General features: G+C 37.6%; 2 long non-coding RNA genes and 1 pseudogene across 3 annotated transcripts; all 3 read left to right on the forward strand.

Annotated features, from left to right (window-relative positions):
* Positions 1-4,831: 4,831 nt before the first annotated feature.
* On the forward strand, positions 4,832-5,298 carry LOC147946234 (uncharacterized). Its single transcript, XR_015596343.1, has 3 exons — positions 4,832-4,930; positions 5,036-5,186; positions 5,259-5,298. It is a non-coding gene; the product is annotated as an uncharacterized LOC147946234 (long non-coding RNA).
* A 219-nt stretch (positions 5,299-5,517) lies between these two features.
* Positions 5,518-6,855, forward strand: LOC147946235 (uncharacterized). Its single transcript, XR_015597205.1, has 3 exons — positions 5,518-6,019; positions 6,121-6,184; positions 6,635-6,855. It is a non-coding gene; the product is annotated as an uncharacterized LOC147946235 (long non-coding RNA).
* Positions 6,856-7,013: 158 nt separating this feature from the next.
* On the forward strand, positions 7,014-15,259 carry LOC104773966 (LRR receptor-like serine/threonine-protein kinase FEI 2; annotated as a pseudogene). The gene is made up of 23 exons (XR_015597204.1): positions 7,014-7,271; positions 7,355-7,570; positions 7,748-7,813; positions 8,029-8,259; positions 8,428-8,628; positions 8,885-10,016; positions 10,123-10,216; positions 10,294-10,355; positions 10,445-10,482; positions 10,580-10,702; positions 10,801-10,904; positions 10,977-11,022; positions 12,100-12,219; positions 12,307-12,378; positions 12,634-12,705; positions 13,095-13,154; positions 13,249-13,320; positions 13,514-13,602; positions 13,725-13,880; positions 13,976-14,308; positions 14,390-14,635; positions 14,734-15,068; positions 15,211-15,259. The product of XR_015597204.1 is annotated as an LRR receptor-like serine/threonine-protein kinase FEI 2 (transcript).
* The last annotated feature ends 934 nt before the right edge of the window (positions 15,260-16,193 follow it).

Below are 16,193 nucleotides of genomic sequence, written 5' to 3' on the forward strand. Positions count from 1 at the left end.
TATTACCATTATCATCATACTACCATCAACATACTATCATCTACATTATCATCATATTATCAACATCATAATCACCATCATCATACTATCATCATTATAATTTTTTGTGAAGAATGCAAAACCGTAATTTTTCGCCAAAATTTTGAACTTGCAATTTTTTCCACAAGAAAACGCAAACTCGTATTTGTCACAAGCACAACGAAAACCCGCAGTTTTGAGTAAAAAACGAATATATAATTTTCTCGCAATAACAAAAATTCATAATTTTTTAACCAAAAACCCAAACCCGCAATTTTATGTCGGAAATGCAAACCCATAGTTTTTCTGCCCAAAAACTCAAATCAATTATAATTTTTGTTTGCAAATAAAATGCAATCTCATAATTTTTTTCTCCAAAAACATGGATCCACAATTTGTCACCAAAAAGTTAGGTGATGTTGATGATAGCAAAAATGATGATGAAGATCAATTATAATTGTTTCTATGTTAATTATTGTATTTATATTTTAGTTGGACAAATCATTTAGTCATCTAACCTGTTTAATTAAATAGTAATTCTCACAATTAATAGAATATTTTTTTTTCTTTCCAAATTTACCATATTATATCTCTAGAGTTCCCAAAATAGTTTTATGCATCAAAACTAAAATTTCAAAATCAAGTCTTAGACTCTAAATACTAAACTATAGATTAAATAGTCTATATCCCCGTAAAACTATACATTAAATATAAAATAAAGAACCTAAATTAAAACCTAAAAAAAAAATCTTAAATAAATAGAAAGGTAAATTTAGTATATTATATTTTGCCAAATAGTGTTTAGAAGTTTGTAGAATATGTAATATAATGGTCATCTATAAACCTTGTTTTACTGCTATTTTAAAATATTTCTTTGAATTAAATAGATTAATAGGCTGATCTTAACCCAAAGGATATAAACTATTTAATTCAAAGTCATCTATAAACGGACCCAAACCAAACTGAATCATCCCTTCCAACTATTTGGTTATGTTTATTCACAACCCAAATGATTCGGAACCGAACCAGTAATCCAAAATGTTTCTTAAATTAATTAATTAATAATATTATTATTTATAAACATATGATCTTATTACCACTTGCATTGGTTTCTATTTTACATTATTTTATTTTTTATAATAAAATTAACTAAATATAAATATAGATTTAATTATATTTAATATTAGGTATTAATTTTAATATTCTATCTTTTCTAATTTATTTGATTAATTAACTATTAGAAAGCCATAATCAATTTTATTTTATTACATTAATTGATTCTTAAACCGAATTAAAACCAAATCAAACATAAACCGACTCAAACACAAACCAAACCAAACTAAGTTCGGTTTAATTTAATTAGAGTTTTACCAAAATCGAACAAACCAAACCAAACCGAATCCAAACCGAACCTGAACCCGAACTTAAACCGAAATTTCCATCCCTAGAAAAGGAAATTACACCACCGATTTAAACGTAGAAACCAAAAGGGAGATTTCTCTCTTTTCTCTCTCTCAAATCTTTCAGAGAGAGAAAGCTTTCGTTCTCATTTTCCAGCGAAACTTATCGTCGGTTTTTTGTCTACGGCTAAGTCCGGATATATTTCTCGCCTAAGTGTGAGTTTATCATAGCCTTAGTGGTTATTTCTTTTGTTTCCTCTTCTTTATGCAGATGCTGATAGATCTTGTCAAAGCCGAGTAGTGGACGGAGCTTAAGGATCGTCGGATTGCTCGATTCCATTCATGAGAGGTGTAAATCCTCATACCTTATTGGGACTGTTAGAACGGCTATGGATGACAGTTTCTCCTTGGGTTTGTGAATCGTGAAGAAAGGAATTCGGTGGCTGGTGAAGAACGGATTAGGAGAGCGTGTTTTGCGACTGATCTGACATCTCACTTTCTCGCGTCTTTCGGGGCTTAACAAATCTGATAATTCAAGTTTCTCTGTTTCTTTCATACTCGGAGGAAGCTGCAAAAAGATTATGGTGAATTTTGGAGTTAGAAGCTGAAATTTGACAGACCCATTTTGTGTAGGGCTATGTCTAATGATAGGAGATGGCACAACGATAAATGTTTGGGTAGATCCTTGGCTACCACTAGACCCCCCCCCAGAGCACCACGACCAAACACTCCAAACAGAGAACCAATCCAGGTGGACCAACTTTTAAACGGGGATAAGACGGGATGGAATGAAGAACTAGTCAGAGAACTCATCCACGAAGAAGACATAAGTTCGGTTCTGAACCTGAAAATTAGTAAAGAAGAAAAAGATCTCGTAGGATGGCACTATACCAAGAGTGGGATAACAAGCACATCCGAAAGTTCGAAGAGCTGAGTACTCAGGAGCTTTACCGTTTAAAACCTCAATGGGATTTTGATTGTTGTCAAGAGAGGTTGTCGGTAGTAAATTACAGAGGAAGTTAGCAGTGAAGAATGCCTCCACCCAATGACTCTGAGGCGTCTTGCTCTGAAATAAGAGAGTGAGTGCCATTTCAGTTAGTTGCCTATGCTTCCTTTCAGCCAAGCCGTTCTGCTCTGGTGTGTGAGGGCAAGAGATATAATGTTGAATACTAGACTCTTGCAAGACTGTTAAATTTTTTTGACTTATGAACTCGCCTCCACCATCTGATTGAAACGTACCAATTTTGTTTTGTAAGAGATTTTCGACCAGAAGCTTGTACTTGATTAATATGGAGCAGAAATCAGACTTTCTCTTTAGGGGATAGAACCAACAATATCTTGAGAAATTGTCTATAAAGACTACATAGAACCTGAACCATTGAATAGAAGAAACAGGAGAGGGACCCCAGAGATCACAATGAACTCTCTCTAAAGGTCTAGAAGCATGAAAGACAGAAGGAATAAATGGCAACTTCGAACTCTTCCCTAGCCGACATGACTCACACATCTTGCTGTTCCTTTAATTTATCTGAATCGTCTTATTAGTAGATAGGAATTGGAGGACTTGAGCATTGGGATGTCCTAATCTTCGATGTCAAACTTCATCAGATGTCTTAATTTGTCTCGTTGAATAGAACAACTTGTACTTTTGATCCTCCAGCTTATAGAGACCATCATTTTCCTTTCCCTTTGTCAGAAGCTTGTAAGTTTCCTTGTCCTTGATCACAACATCATCAGAATCGAATGTAACAGCACATGGATAATCTTTACATAACTTTGAAACTAACAATAGAGATTTCGCTATGTCAGGACAGACCAACACATCCTTTAAAGGGAGATTACCTGACGTTGATGGAAGATTAGCTGAGCCGATGTGAGTGATGGGAAGGAAGTTACCGTCACTTGCCATCACAGTGTCATTGTCGTGGTAGGGTTGAGCTTTCTGGAGTCGCTGAGTGTTGTTGGTGATGTGAGCCGTTGCTCCTGAATCAGGGTACCAACCACCATCGTCAGTGACATCAGTCATGTGCAGGGCAGAGAAAGCAGCAGCTACACGAGTAGGTTTTTGTTGATACTCTTCATCAAAACGGAACCAGCAGTCAATAGCATTGTGACCCTTTTTGTTGCAAATCTGACATACTGGCAACTCACTGTTTCGAGAGGATGGGTTGGACATGAACTGTTGGTGAAAGCCGCGTCCTCTGGTTGAGTAGTTTCCACGTCCCCTGCCTCTGTTACCACGGCCCCTATTTTGGTAGCTCGAAGATCTTGCAGTGTTAAACGGAAGGTGAGGTGAAACCTCTGAGGAGGTTGAGTATCCTAGAAGACGATCATCGTAGCCGGTTAAACGAGAGATGACATTCTCATAAGTAGGTTCAGGACTGCGATCCATGGAATCTTCAATAACTGTAATGATTGGTTCGTACTCGCGACTTAAACCTCTCAAGGCAGCAAAGATCCTCATTTTCTCAGTTACAGGGTCTCCAATAGAGGCAAGTTGGTCGCAAATGTCTTTGATACTCCTGAGATAGTCTGACATGTTTTTGTCTAGCTTCTCAGCATTTTGCAGACGTCTTTGCAGCTCGAACAGTCTAGAGGAGGAGGTCCGGTTGAAATGAGAAATGAGAGTCTCCCATACTTCTTGAGCGGTTGTGGCTCCTACTACCAGCCGTAAGACATTTTCACTCATGGATCCAAGCAAGCAAGCTTTGACAACTTGGTCAGATCTGGACCAACTCTCAAAGTCTGGATTGATGACTTCTTCAGACTTGTCATTAGCTTTGTTGCGGATGAGGATTGTCTCACGTGGTGGTTTGCAGGCGCCATTAACGAACCCTAGTAAGGCTTGTGTTCGTAGAAAAGACTCAAATTGTGATTTCCAGATTATGTAGTTTTGCTCAGTGAGCTTGATAGTGACACAATTTGAGATGTGTAAGGAAGGAGATGAGTAGAGATCCATGAATCCATCCATGGCTCTGATACCATGAAAAAAATATTTGAAAGATTGTTTTATTTCTGTTTTCCAATCGATAGTTAGCTTGTTACAAAGGTCATACTCTTTTATAGTGATACATGAGGTTTTAACCTAGTGTCTAGAATGTTCGCTTGCTTTATCCAGCTGTAACGATTGGGATCTTTCACATGTGATCTGCGTCGCATGATTCAAGCAGCTGGAACATGTTTTGCGTGATCAGCTCCGTGTCTTTAGCATTCTGTTTGTTGAAGGTTGTGTAAGAAGCTTGCTTTTATCATTTGTTGTAGTTGTTGCAGGTTGTGTAAGACTTTGTTCTGTTGTTGCAGGTTTCCGTTTTTGTGACATGGGCTTGGATGCTGATGGGCTTGAGCTGGGCTTCGATTTGTTGGAGCCTAGATGCAGAGCGTCGTCGTTTGAGGCTGTGGTGTTGATAATAACAACATTGGCTTGTGCAGACCGTGTCCTTGCTTCTCATCTTCACTCCGGACAGTCTATGATGGGCTACTTTTACATTCCAGTCGATCATGTTTCTGGCCAGGTAAAGGTTCCTATCTTAAATGATTTCTCAAAGCATTAGGTTCTCCTTTTGTTACAACGTATTTTCTTACGGCTACTTCTTTTGGTACTTAATATCCATGAACAGCCTGTGATACTTGATTACTTAGCAAGGTGATTTGGGGGTAGTTTCACCTGATGTTGGTGGTGTCGCAAGGGCTCGTGCTTTTGCCAAGAAGTTATCTGATGCACCTTTAGCAATAGTTGATAAAAGACGTCATGGGCACAATGTTGCAGAGGTAACAACCAATTTGCAAATACATTTTAACCAAGACTGGAATTGACATTTAACAATCCACTTGATTATGTAGGTGATGAACTTAATTGGGGATGTGAAAGGGAAAATAGATGATCATAGATAATTTGTGAAAAAAAACATTTGTCCTATGTTTGATGCTTTATTTTTTATTTTATTTTTAACATGATTCAAGCATAATCAATGTGATTGAAAAGACAAAAAAAAATAACTGAAAATTCCATTTAATCTGTAGTTTTACAAAAGTAAAACAATTTTGGAAAAAATAACTACACAATTCCCTTTTTATTTAGCATTTTAATCTGATTGTTGTCATTTTTAAAGACTCTTAGAATCTAATATTCACAGTTCTCATTTTTTTCCAACAAACTTCAAAGCTTCTCCCGCACGCTGATATGAAGACCGATGACGAGCTGAAGACGGCGTCGGAGATTACGGAAACGTCGCCGGAGAATACATCCGAAATTAGGGATCGTTGTTACTCCAGGAGTGTCAATTTCGTTTTCTTCGGCTCGGTAGAAGCGTTGAAAGTGTCGGTCGTATCTGAGAGAAGTCTGATCCACTCGCCAGCCACACTGCAGATAAAGCAAGAAGAAGAAGAAGAAGAGCCGAAGCCGAAGAAGAAGAGACCGGAGTTTCCGCCGCTTCCGCCCCATGTGTTTCCCCCCCCGTCGCCTAATTACGGCGCGGTCATAGCGACGGTACTCACCGGAGTCTTCGGTATTCTGAAGCATTTGATCGACAAAGCGAAGTAGAAGGAGAGAAAGAAAAAAAAAATTCCCAAAAAAATTCCAAAAAAAAAAAATCCAAAAATAGGTAAGTTTCTTTCTTCTTCTTCTACTTTGTTTCATTGATTCAACGTATGAGGAACCTTTTTGTTTGATTGATTTTAATTTTTTTTTAACCCTTTTTGGCAGGTCAGTAGTATGATTTTGGAGAGGCAGCGATGTGTAAATAGAGATATGGCAGAACGGATAATGAGTATGTTTAACAACCTTTTCTTGAATTGATTTTAGATTGATGAACTAGGGATTAGTGATAAATGAAGCTTTTTGCATAGTGAAGAAACAAAAAAAGATTAGATTTCTTGAATTCCCTTGAACTAGGCTATGTGTTCCATTAGTTCAGAACTTGGCATAGTGATAGAGAAAGAAGGAATAGTTGATACGATTGATGAATTTATGTTGTCCAAACTGATCCATTCTGGATTAATGGTTTATCACGTCTCAGTTCATAACCTGGACTAGATTGAGTTTTTGCTTATGGGTGCCTAGAGAAATCAAATTGTTGATATGAAAACATGTTTATGTTGTTCAAAACACGGGCTGGGAAAATTTGACTTTTGTTTTTCTTTTCAATAACAGTGTTTTGTATATGTTTCTGGTACAAAATTTTGCTAAAAATAACCAGTTCTTGTATCTCTCTGTTCAGGAACAAAATACGAGATGCAACGAGAGAGGAGCAGATCCTGGGATTTTTTCTTGCCGAAACTCTATTCTTTTACACCCAACTATATTGTGTAATTGTTTGAGTGTACGTAGAAACACATTTGGCCTGATGGTACAGTATTTTGTAACTCAAGCGAACTCTCCCCGTTCGATTCCCACTAGCTGCAAATTAATAAATTTTACCTTTTTTTTTTAGAAAAAAAATCTTTTACTTTTGTCCTGGAAAAATGTCTCACCTATTGCGGAAACTCTATTATTTTTACACAAGTATATCATATAATTGTTTGAATTGTAAATAAAGAACTCATTTGGTCTGACGGTACAGTATTTGATAATTCAGGCGAACACTCCCCTGTTCGATTACCACTTGTTGCAAATAAATATTTTTTACCCTTTTTTTTTTTTTTTTTTTCCTTATCTCTACTTATGTCCTGCAAAAACGAATCAATTCACAAAACAATCGGAGAAACAAAATCGACCTCAGAGATTGAAGAATTCTAGGGTTTTATAGAGATTGTTTCTGTCAGTAGGATAAGTTGAATTGGCCACTAAACTTTCTCTTGAAGCATGGTGTGGTGCACAGATTGACGTGGATATGAGTTTTGCTCCTATTTTCTTGGGTAACATCCAGCTAAAATCTAGCTCAATGTAACATTTTACTGGAGAATATAATCATGAACTAATCCTTGAAACTCTGTCGTAGGTGGACGCAACAATTGAACAAATTTGCCGGCATGAAGGTGGTGGGGCGATTCTTGTTTTTTTTCAGGATGAGATTTCGAAACTGCTTGCTTGGGCTAGAATGACCAAGTGGTCGCAGTTTTATCTTAAAAAGCTTTGAGCTTGTTCGTATTTCTCTTGCTGGTGCCTCTTGTCTTCTCCACGCCAGTCCTACTCAGATGTGTTTGACTACTCAATGGTAAGATCCAGATTGGGTTTTTGTTGAATTTCATAAATAATGTATTCAGAAAATAGACTCTGTAGGGTCATAGTTAAAGTGTTTCTTAGGAATTTTTCCAGACCCATGTTAAGAAGACATAATACTTGTGGTCTTTCCTCAGCTTGGAGCTGATGCAAGGTGAAACCATACTTGCAGGTTTTGGCTTCAAAATTGGATAGGCCCGTCACTGGCACTGGCAGGCTCGTCGTTATATATGCACTGGTGAGTCTTTTTCTTTTATCTCGTCTACATTTTTAACATGGAAGGAAGCTCGTAAAACAGAGGCCTATGGTTTGTAAACCTCATGATTTGAAGCTCCATAGGAGTGAATCTGTGGCATTGTGAAGATTTGTTCCAATATTAAACTTTACGATTTTATTTTTCATTCTAAAAGTCTGTTACGAGCCCTAAACATTTGAACGTTTGCTTCTATGCAGGGCTGGTGACTTCCTTGGAGCGTCTGGAAATAAGAGTGATGGGTTTTATGAAAAAAGTGCTTACAATAGCAGTGTGGTAGTAGTCGTAATAGCAGCACTAGTTCAACAAGTAGCGTTTCTAGCGGAAGTGGCTGGAGGATGACTTCAAGAACTGGTGACCTTGACGCTGATGCAGATTCTTTGACGTGTAGCCAATCTGGTCTAACTTGCAATGATGATCGCTCAAAAATGGTATGACTTATATCTATGGAAACTTGGAAAAGGTGGATGTTGCATGGGACTGATGAGAAAATTGAATCGTCGGTCGTAGCATGAACTTGCTTGTTACAATAGGTCAACATCATATATTGTTTTCCTTATTATATATAATTTCGTGTGCCTAAATAAATTTCTTTGCAGGGCTCAAAGCGGTCGCGAACAGGGATGGCAGAGTCTTTCGGGTCAAGTAGGTACTGTCACTAATGCACCTACTCAAGAAGCAGATGAGTTAGGAGTTGATTACACTAAAACTGATAAGCTGGGATGATGATGATGATGACAGAGAAGGTGGCATGGATATCAAGGCACTTCTTTGAGAATGATGCATTGCCTTTCGGGGAGGTAATTCTTGTTTTCTGTTGTTATCTATCATAATAATCAAGAAACTGTTATTTTCATTCCATATGCTGGTGAACGAAACGCAGACCTTCCATAAGCTCCGATATCTAGACTGTATCCCAGAGATGTTTGGGAGGAAGGGTTGTTTGCTTCCCTTTCCCCATTCCTGTCACAGCTCTTTTTGTCTTTCGCTCATATTGCCTTTGGTATATAAACCTTATCTATCTAATTATCCACCTTATTTCTTATGTTTGTGTAGCCACCGGGAACTGCGGAGTCGCATGCGCTCATGATTCCTCCAGAATCTGCTGATGTAGGTTCCAGTCCAGTGGATATGACGAATTTATCAGACCAAATCGTATTGCCTGTTGGGTTTTCCTCGTTTGAGAGCTTTAATACTGTTCCTCCTATCATAGATGAGTGCCTTATTAGGAGTCAAGATGTTCTCAACAGCAGTATCACCTCAGTTCCGTCAAATCAAATGTCAATCTCTTCTACTGGTGAGTTCGATCATCTATGGTGACCTTTGCCCCTGAGTATGGAGCTGTAGAAGCACCTATGAGCGAGATTTCCTCCAAGTTTTTCAAAACCCCATATCTTCCCAAATCTCATAAAGTGGAGAGTTCAAATTCAAGAACGAGGTATTATGTTTATGGAGCCACACCACCTGCCACTGATTCTGATGGAGCAGCTGATAAGATTTTGTACGGATCAAAAGCATGCATTGGTAACAACGATGGCAGAACTTTGTTTAATTTGAAGAAGCACTACACTCAAGTGGAGGGTAGAAAGGACCAACTACCTACTGTTATCAGTGACAACAATAATACAAAGGTTGCGTAAACAGGTACCAAAACATCCCTTAGATTGCTTCTAGCACACCCCCATGTGAACAAATTATTGACACTGAAAAAGTTTTTTTTGTGTTCCTGGCCGAATGTGATGAGCTGGCCCAACGCGCCAAGGAGTTGGATGAAGAAACCACAAGTCTGAGAGCAGAAATCAACAAGCTTACAAGCCAATGCGAAGAGTTCACCGCTGAGAACACACCTCTCTGACGGTGTAAACAAAGTAATCTTTGAAAAATTAGTTTTAGAGCCAAACAATGAAACGCTAACCAAGTTAAGTCATTCTATTATCTCCACAACTTCTTCTACAAGTCCAATCTTGTTTCTTTGAATTTTATCTTCTTGAGTTATATGGTGAGATTATGAATTTTAGATTTTCCTTTTTGGAAATGAAGCCATGCTTACAGTAAAGGGAAGGCACTTGTAGTGTATTGCATGAGTAGATAGACCTTTAGCTATAAGATCTGAAAATTGAATTGTGAATCGCCACCACGATCCCAATCTCCTTGGACGAGGAAGAAGAAGAAATTGTCAATCTTCTTGGTAAAATATATTAGTAGCATAAATCTCTTGTTTTTCTTAGTTGTAGCAATTGAAGTTTCTTGGAGGCTATGAGTAATTGGTCTTAATATATATTCTGTAATTGCAGGATGGTGCTGGAAGGGTTCCTGCGTCATCTAGGCCAGTTAGATTTTGGCGGTAAACTTGATGCTACAGTCGATATTCCATTCGATACGGTGAATGTAAGAGCATTAGTATTTGTAACACACGCAGATTCTCACTTAAATCTCTTTGACATTTTGTGGTGTGGTTGGTGCAGGATTGTTCAACGAAACAGAGAGAGCTTTCTGATTGGGAAGCACAACTTAGGACAGAGAAATGGTTATTGTTTTTTTCTCTACCTTTTAACTTATGTTTCTTGGCTTTTTGCTTGTTGGATTATTTCATGTAACTCTTTATCTCTGATTCAGCCAGGATGTTAAACGAAGAGAAGATGCTTTTGCTATGTGTAAGCCAATAGGACACTCACTATTTTTGCAAAGAACTTGTTTAAATCTTGTGCTGGTTTGTTGTTACTAATGGAAACATATCAAATTGTGTCATAGCTGGCATCGTAGATAAACGATAAAAAGTGGCCACCCTTTTGCCAGATTATACACCCCAACATTGCTAACGAGATACCAGTTCATACACAAAACTTGCTGTCCTGGCATTTGCTAGTTGGTTGGGTACGTTTTATTGATTTCATCTGCTATGAGGGAAACTATATTATGAAGCTTTGAATGGATTTGGTTGAGCTAAAGCTGGATTTAAATATGAATGATAGGTGTTAAGATTTTGTTTCTTGCCAGTTGCCACAATCTATGCGTTGCTTGGATGTCGTCTAGTTTCATATGTGTTAGGGTACAGGCCTCTCTACCGAGCTACAAGGTAATGCTCCGATTATCTGACTATCCATATACTACTAGTTCATAACTGAACTGTTTTCTTATCACCTTGCAGGACTGATAGTGCTTTGAAGTTGGGTTGGTTTTCTTTCTTCTACCTGGTAAAACTGTGATCTTAAGATTCACATTTTATCTTCACTCTACGTCTCTCTCTCTCTCTCTCTCTCTCTCTCTCTCTCTCTCTCTCTCTCTCTAATTCTAATTCTTTTATCTCGTTATAAAGCAATGCAAATGCTTCATGTATGGTTAGTTTGACAATGGTTTCACTTGGAAAATTGTAAGTGGTTCTGTTAACAGCACAACCTGAAGTGCTGAGAGCTTGATTTGTAATTGAGGATTTGGTAGTCTGGCTTTGGCTAAATGTACACGAGGTGTATCATTGTAAGATTGAGTTGAAGGTCTGGTTCCAGTTTTCTAAGTACATTTGCTTACTTCCTGTTATGCAAAATGTTCTTGACTTCAAAAAAGTTCTAGGTATCGAATTTATCTGAAGATCGATATCTTTGGATTTGTAGACTTGGTGGGTATTTTGAAATCTGGAAGCTCATAGTTCATTGTTGCTTCATACAAATTCTTTATCTTGATAGAGATTCAAATGACGGGTTTGCTGTTTTTGTTAAACAATCTAATGACATTACTTTCTTTATCTTCAGGAGTTGCTTTTTGTTTCTTGAAGATAGAAAAAGGGTGTCACGGAGCAGCTGAGTATATGCTACGGATGTTACATTCCGGAGGCTGTCCTTTCAATGATCGGCAGTAACTGTATTATGCTTGAACGGTGCCATAATGGGCATCTGTCTGATGAAGCGCTGCTGCTCATGGCTTCTTTTGATCTCATTGCTTTGTGCACTAACCAATGAAAATGAGGCGATTAGTTCCGATGGTACAGTGATCTTTCTCCCTAAAATCTTCCATATTTTGCCGTTGACAAGTCATGATCACCAATTACTCCCGCCAGATTGCTGAAAAGCTTAAATCTTTTTTTTTTCTTTTCAGGTGAGGCGCTTTTGAGTTTTAGAAACGGAGTTTTGGGTTCTGATGGTGTCATTGGCCAGTGGAGACCAGAGGATCCTGATCCATGTAACTGGAAGGGAGTCACCTGTGATGCGCAATCAAAAAGAGTTATATAGGCTTGTAAGTTTGAACTTTCTTTAGTTTACATTCTTTATTTTCTTCAGTATGCGCTGCATCTTTTGTCGTCGGTTCCTGAAGTTTATTGTGTACAGGAGTCTTACTCATCACAAATTAAGGGGACCTTTACCCCCTGAGCTTGGAAAGCTGGATCAGTTGAGGCTTTTGTAGGTGCTCCTAACCTTTAGTTAATTTTATTCCTGTCTAGAATATGTTCTACTGCTCAACGTATGTGTATTCCCATGTCATCGCAGAATGCTTCACAACAATTTTTTATATGACCCAATACCTGCCGCATTGGGAAATTGCACGACATTAGAGGGAATGTAAGTGTTTTCCTAAATACATATGCTGATTAGTATTTACACTTCATTCCTGGTCAGATTTTGCGTTATCTTTTTCCGAGTTTACAACATTTTTCTGACAATTGCTAATGTTTTTCTACGTTTGCTTCTATATAGTTGGTGCATAATATTGATGTGTCTAGTGAGTGATGATAAATCAATGGTTTTAAAGTCAAAAGTTTAGCTAGTTTACAAGAATCGTTGCTATTTTCTCTATTGGCCCTTTGTTCCGTGCAGATACTTGCAGAATAATTACATTGGTGGGACAATCCCAAGTGAATTAGGAAACCTGTCCGCGCTGAAAAACCTGTACGTGATTTATCTCCTCCTTCTTCCAAGTGGATTTGTTTTCCTAGCCTCTGTAGGATCTGTTATTTGTTGTCCGGCTAGCTACTCTCACCATTTAATACCCTCTATAACTAGATAGTGAACCATAAGAGGTTCTTCTGACCTCCGATGCAGCATAATGTTTTTCAAACATATATATTTCTCTAGGTCATGTTGAACCTTAAAAGCTACAGGGAATTTGACATAACATATATCCAACACACGTATTGTGTTCTATTTGCTGGGTGTAAAACTCAAAAATATGATGATGAGAGTCGTAAGTCTATGTTAGGGCTTCTTTCATATCAAATGGGCATATCATCTAGATTCTTCTGAACTACTAAGTTGATTCTTGACTCTCATTCATAAAGGGACATCTCAAGCAACACCATCAAGGGAGCTATCTAAATTGTGAAAAAGCTTACTAAATTGTGAGTTGCTAATCTCTATTTTGTGTGTTTTATGTTGCAGTCTTGTGTATATTTGAGTGTCAATGTTGCTAACTATGTTGATCTTGTTTTGAAGCAATGTCTCGAACAATTTCCTGGTGGGACAAATACCTTCTGATGGCCTACTCGCTCGACTTTCGAGGGACTCGTAAGTATAATTCATCTTTACCCCTTTCCCCAACCAGTTTTTTTTTGTAAATGTAGGTTAATAAGTCTTTCTACGGTTGATTGGGCAAAGCAGTTATAAGTTTTGTGTGACGTTATGCACAATAGCACCCTGTTGCTAGCTTTGCACCAGTTAAAAAAAAACCAAGTTTAAAACTATTGCATCACTCTTGCAGCTTCAGCGGAAATCTTAAATTGTGTGGAAAACAAATCGATGTCGTGTGCAATGACACTGGAAATTCTACAGCTACCGGGTCTCCAACAGGTATAGCAACTGTGTCTTCATCAATTTTTTGGTCAGAATGTATGGATTATATATAGCTTAGTTTTTGTAGTATATTATTTGGCATGAAATGAGTTTGCTTTTTGGTTTCTCCCATATGATAGGCCAAGGAGGTAATAACCCTAAAAGGCTGCTTATAAGTGCTTCAGCAACTGTGGGTGAGCTGCTCCTAGTGGCGCTCATGTGTTTCTGGGGATGCTTTCTCTATAAAACGCTTGGTAGAGTTGAGGGTCAAAGCCTTGCGATAGAAGTCGGTGGAGGTGAGCCATGCTGACTCTTATTGTAGATCATCTCCATTAAAAAGAATATTTCTCTCAAAACTTGACAATCATGAGAGACGATTTTACCTATCCAGGTGCGTCTATAGTGATGTTCCATGGAGATTTGCCCTACGCTTCCAAAGACATTATCAAGAAACTGGAAACTCTTAATGAAGAGCACATAATAGGCTGTGGAGGCTTTGGAACAGTGTACAAGCTATCGATGGATGATGGCAATGTTTTTGCGCTAAAAAGAATTGTAAAGTTAAATGAAGGTTTTGATCGGTTTTTTGAAAGGGAGCTTGAGATTCTAGGAAGCATCAAACATCGTTACCTTGTGAACCTACGTGGATACTGCAATTCACCCACTTCAAAGCTTCTGCTATATGATTACCTTCCTGGTGGTAGCCTTGATGAAGCTCTACATAGTAAATCCTCAAACTTCATATTTTACGGGTTTCCTTAACTGAGAGTTATGATTCTATTGAGTGAAATCTTTGAATGTGTAGAGAGAGGCGAGCAACTGGATTGGGATTCGCGAGTAAATATCATAATAGGAGCGGCAAAAGGGTTGGCATATTTGCATCATGATTGTTCTCCGAGGATTATACACCGTGATATAAAATCGAGCAACATTTTACTTGATGGAAATCTCGAGGCTCGGGTATCAGACTTTGGGCTTGCCAAGTTGTTAGAGGACGAAGAATCTCATATTACAACCATTGTTGCAGGCACATTTGGTTACTTGGCTCCAGGTACTCAATTGCACAGTATTAACAGTGCTCTTTAATTGTGTCGTTACTCTCTGTCATAGGACCTAAATCCTTGAAATCATGATGAGTGTTGGTTGCAGAATATATGCAAAGCGGTAGAGCGACTGAGAAAACCGACGTTTACAGTTTCGGGGTATTGGTTCTTGAAGTCTTGAGTGGTAAACTTCCGACGGATGCCTCCTTCATCGAGAAAGGCTTTAACATTGTTGGTTGGGTAAGCATAATAACGAGGTCCAGCTTTGATAATAAAACATTGACTAGTAAACGCTTTAATTTCGTCGCGATTGGCGGCCCGACGATATTGGCGGCGAATGGCTTCTGGATCGAAAAGTCTCTCTTTGTGAAACCTTCTTTCAAGGATCTCTTGCTGAATTCGTATAAAGCTGCTTTCAACGAAGTTGACTTTCTCACCAAGGTACTCTCTCTCTTTGATCCAGATAAACCTAACTCCTTAGTAAATTTACTAGGGATTATATTATGCTAACATTAACATGCTTAGATGTCTGTAACATAGTAACATGCTTAGACACTTGGATTTGAACTATTCTTGCAACTAGGGCATATCTATGCTATTGAGATGAATGAAATCCTCCTCCTTGATCTGAACTTTGAATATTTCAAGATGAAACAGAGACAAAAAAAGAAAAGAAAACAAACTTGTCCTGAAGACGTAGAGTATATATATAGATTCTCAAAAGCTGGCTCAACAAAGATTAGATTGCTTCTTCAAATCTTGTAGAGAATATTGCAGTGGACTTAATTTCTCAGAGCTTTAAAGCCTTTATCAACCTTTGCTTGGTTTGAACAGATTCTTCTCTCTGTATTATTATTATGGCTTCTTTCTTTCTTTGGGTCTCCTCTTAATAATATTCTTCTTCAACAACTTTTCTTGGCTTTGTAAATTAAATTAGAAGAACTATTAATTGATGATTCATCGCCTTGTTATAAAATTGAAATAAATTCCCTTATTGGAAAATGACAAATTTTTGTGGTTGAGCTATATTGTTCTTTGCAGAATAAAGTATTTCATTCATTTCACATCGAGAAAGCTACAAATCAACTAGACGGATTATTTATTTTAATACTAGTGAAAATGACTATAATAGTTTTAATTAACTTATTTTAAACCAGCTCTAGTGTCACTGGAATGTTGTATTCTTCTTTTCTTTTCAAGACAGGCTATATAGGTACTAACTATTTTGTCTTTTTCTTGATAAGAGTATTGGAACAACTAAAGACAGGCTATAACTTTACAAACCCCATTGACAGTTTTCTTCCGTGATATAACTTTAAAATGAAATTTGTATTTTTTTTTTTTTGGTAGTAAAATGAAATTTGTATTTTGTCATTAAGGATACATAGCATATACTAATCTGGTTTTTGTTTTTGTTATCGATGATAACGTAAAATCTTGGTATATGGACATATAGAATCCTAAGCTTTGTCATTTATCTAAGAGTAGCACGCAAAAATACCACAACTAAAAATCATTTATTATTCATCTCAAGTTGTTTTTTTTTCTTTCTTCTGAATAGCATAT

This window comes from Camelina sativa, chromosome 4 (genome assembly GCF_030686135.1).
Source record: "Camelina sativa cultivar CO46 ecotype springtype chromosome 4, ASM3068613v1".
Classification (NCBI taxonomy): Eukaryota; Viridiplantae; Streptophyta; class Magnoliopsida; order Brassicales; family Brassicaceae; genus Camelina; species Camelina sativa.